Source organism: Phyllostomus discolor, chromosome 14 (assembly GCF_004126475.2).
Source record: "Phyllostomus discolor isolate MPI-MPIP mPhyDis1 chromosome 14, mPhyDis1.pri.v3, whole genome shotgun sequence".
NCBI classification, from domain to species: domain Eukaryota; kingdom Metazoa; phylum Chordata; class Mammalia; order Chiroptera; family Phyllostomidae; genus Phyllostomus; species Phyllostomus discolor.
In genome coordinates, this window is record NC_040916.2 from 42,464,678 (window position 1) to 42,473,700 (window position 9,023).

Below are 9,023 nucleotides of genomic sequence, written 5' to 3' on the forward strand. Positions count from 1 at the left end.
GAAAATCCTATAGACTCCACCAAAAAACTGCTTGACCTAATAAATGAATTTGGTAAAACAGTGGGATACAAAGTCAATATCCAGAAATCAAAGGCATTTCTGTACACCAACAATGAAACAGCAGAAGCAGAAATCAAGAAAAAAATTCCATTTGAAATAGCAAAAAGAAAAATAAAATACCTAGGAATAAACCTAACCAAAGAGGTAAAAGACCTGTATTCAGAAAACTACATAACACTGAGGAAAAAAATCAAGGAAGACACAAACAAATGGAAACATATACCATGTTCATGGATTGGAAGAATTAATATCATTAAAATGTCCATACTACCAAAAGCAATTTACACATTCAATGCAATACCTATTAAAGTACCAATGGCATATTTCACAGACATAGAACAAACACTTCAACAATTTATATGGAACCATAAACGACCCCGAATAGCTGCTGCAATTTTGAGAAAGAAGAGTAAAGTAGGAAGAATCACAATACCTGACACTAAACTATACTACAAGGCCACTGTAATCAAAACAGCCTGGTACTGGCATAAAAACAGGCACATAGACCAATGGAACAGAAAGGAGAGCCCAGAAATAAACCCAAGCCTCTATGGTCAATTAATATTTGACAAAGGAAGCAGCAACATAAAATGGAATAAAAATAGCCTCTTCAACAAATGGTGTTGGGAGAACTGGACAGCTACGTGCAAAAAAATGAAACTCGAGCACCAACTTACACCTTATACAAAAATAGATTCAAGGTGGATAAAAGACTTAAATATAAAGCGTGACACCATTAAAGTCCTAGAAGAGAATGTAGGTAGTAAAATCTCAGATATTTCACGCAGAAACTTTTTCACTGACTTGTCTCCTAGAGCAAGGGACATAAAGGAAAGAATAAACAAATGGGACCTCATCAAAATTAAAAGCTTTTTCACAGCTAAGGAAAACAGTATCAAAATAAAGAGAACCAACTGTATGGGAAAACATACTTGCCAATGATACCTCAGACAAGGGTTTAATCTCCAAAATATATAAAGAACTTACATGACTCTACTCTAAGAAGACAAGTAACCCAATTAAAAAATGGGCAACGGACTTGAACGGACACTTCTCCAAGGAGGACATACAGAAAATCCAAAGACACATGAAGCGATGCTCAATATCGCTAGCCATCAGAGAGATACAGATTAAAACCACAATGAGATACCACTTCACACCAGTCAGAATGGCCATCATAAACAAAGCAACAAACAACAAGTGTTGGAGAGGATGTGGAGAAAGGGGGTCCCTAGTGCACTGTTGGTGGGACTGCAGACTGGTACAACCAATATGGAAAGCAGTTTGGAACTTCCTCAGAAAACTAAAAATGGATCTGCCTTTTGACCCAGCAACTCCATTGCTGGGACTCTATCCTAAGAACACTAAAACACCAATACAAAAGAACCTTTGCACCCCGATGTTCATAGCAGCACAATTTACAATAGCTAGGAGCTGGAAGCAACCTAGATGCCCATCAGTAAATGAATGGATCAAAAAACTATGGTACATTTACACAATGGAATTCTATGCAGCAGAAAGAAAGAAGGAGCTCATACCCTTTGCAACAGCATGGATGGAGCTGGAAAGCATTATGCTAAGTGAAACAAACCAGGCAGTGAAAGACAAATACCACATGATATCACCTTTAACAGGAATCTAAACAACAAAACAAAACAAAAAAAACTAGCAAAATATAACCAAAGACACTGAAATAGGGGATAGTCTGACAGTGGCCAGAGGGGAGAGAAGAGGGAATTTCAGGGGGGAATGGGTAGGGATTACAGGAACAAATTTGGAGGACACATGGACAAAAACTAGGGGTGGGGGGTAATGGGGGGAAGGGGGGAGGGTTGGGTGGGTGGGCTGGAATGGGAGTAGGGGGGAGAAAACTGTACTTGAACAATGATTAAAATAAAAAAAAAGTAAACTGGGAGTTAGAGTGGGACTGAGTAGGGAAATTTATGGAACAAGATTAGGTACTAGTTGATCATTGCAGGAGGTAATGAAGAAGTTAATTATTAATCTGCCCTATATTTGTGTTTATAAATAAATGTTTTTAAAAGTCTGCAAATAAAGCTTAGTTTTAAGGAAATATTTTTAAATTAATGATAACAACAACCAGGGAAGTACGATAGAAATCAATTTAACATACTTATGGTAAAGAGTTACCATTAAGAATTATAGATAGATATAAGCTATTGCTAAAGTCTTGGGTTGAATAGTGAGTTCAAGTGAGATTAGTTTTTATTTTTTTTTTAAAAAGACATAAAATAATGCTGTGCATGTAGCAATGATTATAGTGTATTGTGAACCAAAGTTGACAACAAATCCAATTTTACACTGAGATTTCCAATCACATAAATATCATTTTTCTCCCCTGATTAAAACACTTCAATGGCTTTTAATCTCATTCAGAGTAAAGACCAAAGCCCTTGTGAGGTCCTACATAATCTGGGCCCTAGCTAACTGTCTAATTTTATCTATCACTCTTCGACATCTTTGCTTTTCTTCAAACACACCAAGCATGTTCCCTCCTTGCCATCCTTCGCCTTGCTGCACATTGTACCTGAAACTCCTTTCCTCTAAATAAGGAAGTGGCTTGCTTCCTCACTTCCTTCACGTCTTTGTTGAAATTTCCCCTTATGGGTGAGAACTTCTCTTAACATGCTACTATATAAAATTGCACACATATATGCAAAATCAATACTTTTGCAATGTCATTCATCTTCTTGACCTAGTCAACACTCATTCTATTACTAAGATTTTATCTATAATTCCTCTACCTGACAACCAGAAATTCAACCTAGTGAGATTAATTTACCATCTCCCTGAACAAAAATGACAAAGGATAAATTTTTGCTATTACCGGTCAATTTTTGTTCCAAAGATAGTGGTTACATAGCCTTAATATAAGGGGGACCCCCAAAACCCAGAATTACCTTCTGGAGGACACGTCCCTTGTAGTACAGGCTTCCCCTGCTAGGTGAGTGTTCTAGAAACCCATCTGTCTCAGTGCACCAGCTGGCACTGCTGTGACAGCCTGTGTTCAGCTTCAGTGAATCTTTTTGGAAGACTCTTTCAGTGCATTTGCCCATTTCATGATGGGCCTTTTACAAGTGCACCTGCCCACATGGCACTGAGTGTTCAGCAGTTTTTGACCAAAAGTGGAATGACCCCCATACCCCACCCTCCCTATTCACCGGATCTCATCCTGAGTAACTTCTTTGTTTCCCTGGATGAAAAAAGTCCTTAAACATTTTGCTGATGTGGAAGAGGTAAAATAAACAAACAAAAAAATGGCAGAAGCACTAAAAGGTATCAAAATTGACAAATTCAAAAATTGTTTTGAGCAGTGGGAAAATGTCTCATTAGTTGTGTATTGCCTCAAATGGAGAGTACTATGAAGTTGACTGAAGTTTAAACATGTGAAAATAAATACACATTTTTTTATAAATAAATTTCAGGGTGTTTTGGGTCCCCTGCCCTCGTATACAGCTTTCCCTGGTTCCATCTCATTCCTGTGCACCAACCTCTTTAGCACCTACTCCATACAAGGCAATGTGCTGGGTGATGAAAGGTTCCTGAGAAGAGTAATGTATGAGTAATGTCTTCCAGAGTTTATAATCAAGTTTCAGGAGGTAAGATCTTTACACGTATCAAGAGAAGTAATAGCACCTCCCAGAAAATGGTGTGAAAAGTATTAAAGATAATTAAGGATTGAGAGTTCAATGAGAAAATCACTGGAGACATTTGAAGATAAGGCTTTATAGAGGAAATGGGTTTTGGGCGCTTTTGAAAAATGTGGGTAAGTGGGAGGTTGCTGAAGACAGTGATATGACTGAGTGGTGAATATGAAACATGAAAGGTGTTTGGAAGACATATGGCTGGAATGATGGATTTGGGCAGGACTAGAGTGGTGAATAAAGCCACAATGTCAAGTTGAGGCTCTCTGCATGAGGCAAATGGTTTCCTGTGCTTCAGATAGGCAGAAATGGAATACATAGAAATGGACCAAGCATGTGCGTCTGTTCATGCCTGTGTGTTCAGTTGTATATGTGCATATTAAGTAAAGCACAATGTGGAGTATTTAATATTTGCTTATTATTTCATCCTTCTACCCTGCTCTTAAAAAACAACTACAAAGTGAAAAAGACTATATTTTTGCATTCCTTTAAATTTTGGTCAGCCTATTTTGTATTCATGCAGAGTTCCCATAATTCAATAAATATCCACTTACATTAGCTGTTGAGATATTAACTATTCTCCACATAGAGTTTAGACATATTTATGTGGCTGCTGCGTGATTTATTAACTCGTTATACTATGTGAAACACAATTAGGCATTCCTATTCTGAGTATTTTGTTTGCTTCATGTTCTGGAAAAAGAACTAGAGTTCATGTATTTGTTTACTTTTCAGATACATTTTTAAATCCCCAATGCTTTTTTTATGAGTCGGAGCTATTAATGAGAGTAAAATCAACACAACTCAGCTATATAAATTCTGTCTAATAGGACCCTTTCCATCCAGAGAGGAAGGGGGAAAAAACCCAGGAATTTGCCTTATTCTGTGGCCTGTGAGTTAGGAAACATAGGCTTTGTTGACACAGGAAAGGAAGAGGAGCCCCAAGTCAGGGCCTCCCAGAGGGAAATAGTTTGTTGTTTCCTGGGGTCTGGCTTCCTGCAGGGGCCAAGTTGTTAACACAGTGCTGTTGTTCCCATCTAGAGGCCCCCTAAGAGCAGCTGGGGTGGGGGTGGGGAGACAGAAGATGGCTGAAAGGTGATCGGGGGTGGAGGGTGTGGCCTGAGTTCTCTACGTGTTAATGCAGTTAAGTGCTCTCCAGCGCCTTTCCCACCTCATTATACTTCTAGTTACGAAACCCTTGTCAAAGAGGTGGAAGATGTGGTCCGCAGATCACCCCCATTCTTGTGACAAGTTCAATTAAGAGGCTGTCCCAGAAAGCAGATGGGAGAAAAAGGCCTGCAAGTAGCTACAGACATGTAGGGAATCAGTTCCCAGGGACTTCAATAGTTAATAATCACTTAAATTAAGTTACATTACCCAAGGCAGAAAAACAAACACACACACACGCCACATTTTATATATATACACATAGACTACATTATATACCATATGTACAATAGTTCATTTTGTATCAATAACTCATCTCAGTAAGTATGTAAATTTATATATGTATACACACACTATATTATAAATACACATATGATACATTATATGCATATATTTAATGTAGTATATGTGTATGCATTATACCATCTGTATTTACTGTAATATATGTATATATAATATACACACATACTATTTCATATGCCATATATTTAATATATAAACATATACTATACTATACACACATATGTCACATATGTACTGCATTATATACCATATATATTTAAGTAATTTTTGTATCAACAACTCACCTAACAGTACATAAGCTTGGCCATGAGTTCCATCCCTTTGAGGTATCTGAGGAAGAGGAGAGCGGGGGCAAGACTGAGTGGAAAGAAGTACTCGGGAGTCTGTCTGGTGCAAATTTCCTGGGTAGGGGCAGTGAGGAAACAACAAACTCAAAGGCATTTGGTGGAGCAAAAACATTTTTCACCGTGGAACAAACACAGTTCTCCTGATCACACAAAATGAAAAGAAACGAAATGAAACAAAAATCTAAGCTCCCTGATCATGGCAGGCCACGATTCCCGACGGGATCCCTGAGACCTGGCCCGTCCTGAACGAGGGCCAAACTCAGCTTCTTCCCCTCTCGTACACCTGGATGCCTTCAAAAGTGTGTACACTTAACACACAAAGTCCAAATTTACGCAGATGTTCTATTGCATACTTGTTGTCTACTTTATAAAAGTATTTGTTTTCTCATCAAATCGACTGCTACATTTGAACAATTATTCTGTTTATAACTGGCTGATTATTTCAGGGACACGCCAGTTACATCGACTGAGGCAGGATGATGGACATGTTTTCCCAATGTGAGTACATCTAATTTCGATTAGCTGAATCAGATATTCAGTTTCCCGGGAGAGTTGTTCATTTGAAAGGGCCCAAAGGTGAATTCTTTTGGTAAAGCATGAACTCGTTCTGAATGGTGAAAAATTTCTGTGAAACCTGATGACAACTTCTCTTGGCCAGAAAGAAGTGCTTGTCAAGGTTCCCAACAGCGGATTCTAAGTGAAGCTGAGAGAGCGGCTCGAGTGGGGGCGGGGGGCGGGGAGTAAAGGAAAGAACGGGTGATGGGAGGCGGTGGGCAGATCATGAAACAAGTCTGTATGGATTTCTAACCTTGACTAAAAGATGGATGCACGGTTTCCAAACACAAAATTATGCGTGCCTGTCTTTTATTTTTCAGATTTTGACACTGAGTTTTCCTCATGCATGTGCTAGCTGCATTTTAGCAAATGAAAATGCACTGTCAGCTACATATGGAGAGCAGTCCATATGAAACTGCACATTATATACGAAGGCAGGATAAATGGTACTTGAAAGCCTTAAGAAAAGATGAGGGCACTGAGAGGAGGGTGTAGCTTGAGAAGAGATGGCAAACCCCTGGAAAGCACCAACACTTAAGACATGGTGCAGGAGACTGAGACAGGGGTTTCTGAAAGGAGGAAAAAATCTGGGCGAGTGTAGTATTACAGGAACCCAGCAGCAGAGCCTTTCAAGGAGAGAGTGGTCAGCCAGGTTCATGGCTGCAGATCAGTCAAGTTAGCTAAGGTCTGAGAGGCATCCTAAGACTCAGCCACCATGAGATCATTGGGGACCACTGACAACCCAGTGGCAGTGTGAAAGGACAATGGACTTGGAAATAGGTGACCCGTGCCTCCTGAACCTCAACTGTCCTACAGAGACTGTTGATCATCAATTAGTGGCTCTCACATCAAAACTGGACTCCCTGGGAGCTCCTGAAGAGAAGGCAGTGTGTTGCTGTTTAAGAGCAATGTGCTCAGAGACACCGAGCATGGGGATGGCAAAGGTGTCTTCCTGTGGTAAATACAAAGGTAATTTTGTATTGACTTAATGAAGCATCTCAACTTGCCTGTAAAAGAAGTTTTCTGATGAGTAAATTCTCTACTTTTCTCAGTAAATAATTCAGAATCTCTTGGTTATTCTACATGCCAGTGACACCACCAGAATCTGAGATTATTTGTAGATAATGCTTAGTTCTCGTCTCTTCCAAAGCAATTTCCATGTCCTTGTCACTTGAGAATTCCTAAGTCTATATAAATTACATGGTTGCATTGGTGGTTCATTTGTTTACCATTTATTCAACAAGCATTTATTGAAAAGAAGCACCATTTGGGACACTGTGGGAGATAACCAGGATGAGAAAGGAATGTACCTAAACAACTGGCTAGATTAAGTGAAATAGGTAATAAATAACTACACACATGATAGAATTAAGTACATCTTTAAGATGAATCCAAGCAAATGCTTAGAATGTAAGTAAAATCATAATTAGATCTCACGCGGGGTGTGAGGCTTCATTCAAAATGTTTCAAGTAAGAAGGTATGTTAAGGTGCCCTTGGCTTTCCTCTCTTTCACTATTCTTATATATATTATTTCTCAAATCTTTAAACATTTTCAGCTTTGTTGAAATCATCTTCAAGCTTTTCAAATCCAAGAGTCCAACCAGGGCTGCTATAAATGCAAAAATTAATATATAAGTGGTTCTCAAATGAATATGACACCGTGTAGTGTTTGGTGAGCACTGGTGTGTGGGAAGGCAGGCAGACCCTTTTTCCTGTGGCGGTGAATGTCATGGACTGTGGCTGAGGTCAGAACGCATGATGCTCCTGATGGATGGGCAACAGCAGTTTGACTGGCCCCCCAGTCATGCTGGGAGGATTCCCAGACAGCACCACCAAGGGTGTGCGTATCCTGTTTCAGCCTGCAAAGGTATCACCATTAAGACAAACATAGCTGACAAGCACAAGGTGATGCAAAACTGCCCAATGTGGCTTGGGAAGTTGATTAACTGTTATTTCCTGATCTATAAATCACCAATCTCCAACCTCTCTGTGTGCTATCCATAAAATATTGGCTGTGGCCTTTGTTATACAAGGACATCTCATTTTTTATAATGAACTTGTAAATAATAATCCATATCCTACAATGAAAGAGTACCCTATTGTAGCTTCAGCAGCACGTATATTAAAATTGGAATGATATGGAGAAGATTAGCATTGCCCCTGTGCAAGGATGGCATGCAAATTCATGAAGTTTTCCATATTTTTTGAGGGATTGAAAAAAAAAGGACTTGCGGACATGGACAACAAGGTGGTGACTGCTGGAGCAAGAGGGGTATAAGGTTACTAAATGGTAATGGAAAGACATAATAAGATTGTATTTTTTTTTAAAAAAGAGGAAAAGAAAGAAAGAGTGGCCTACTATAAATCATGCAAAAGTGGGTCACATGTTTAACAGCTCTGGTAGCTAAGGAACATGCTACATACGCATATACCTGCGTGTCACAGTAAGCACTGCATTGAGGTTTCACATCTCAGAATATTTACTTGCATTAGTTTGCCAATCAAGTTGGTATGTCATCAAAGAAAGGTCCTCCTTATTAATCACCTCTGCTTAAGGAGTAATAATGATGATGCTAACATACATGCAGAACACTTCCAAATTATAAAAAAACTTTCATACCCATTTGATCATTTGATTCATGTAACAATCAGGTATAATTTCCCTACCCAAAAGCTAAGGAAAGTAAGATTCAAGGGGAGTAATTTTCCCAAGTTCACACCATGGACAAATAACAGAAATGCAACCAGATTGCAGGAGCAAAACTTTCAGTAGCTTACTAAAGGTTGTCTATTGAGGATCTTTTTATTACTAAATGAGATTCGCAAACTAGTAATATCAGCATCTCCTGGGAATTTGTTAGCAATGCAGAATCTCTGACTCCACTCCAGGATGACTGAATCAGAATCTGCATTCACGCAAGATCA

At 39.0% G+C, this 9,023-nt stretch overlaps 1 non-coding gene across 1 annotated transcript; it reads left to right on the forward strand.

The window, feature by feature from the left end:
* The first annotated feature begins 8,199 nt into the window (after positions 1 to 8,199).
* LOC114489267 lies at positions 8,200 to 8,303 on the forward strand. The gene has a single exon (XR_003683836.1). It is a non-coding gene; the product is annotated as a U6 spliceosomal RNA (small nuclear RNA).
* The last annotated feature ends 720 nt before the right edge of the window (positions 8,304 to 9,023 follow it).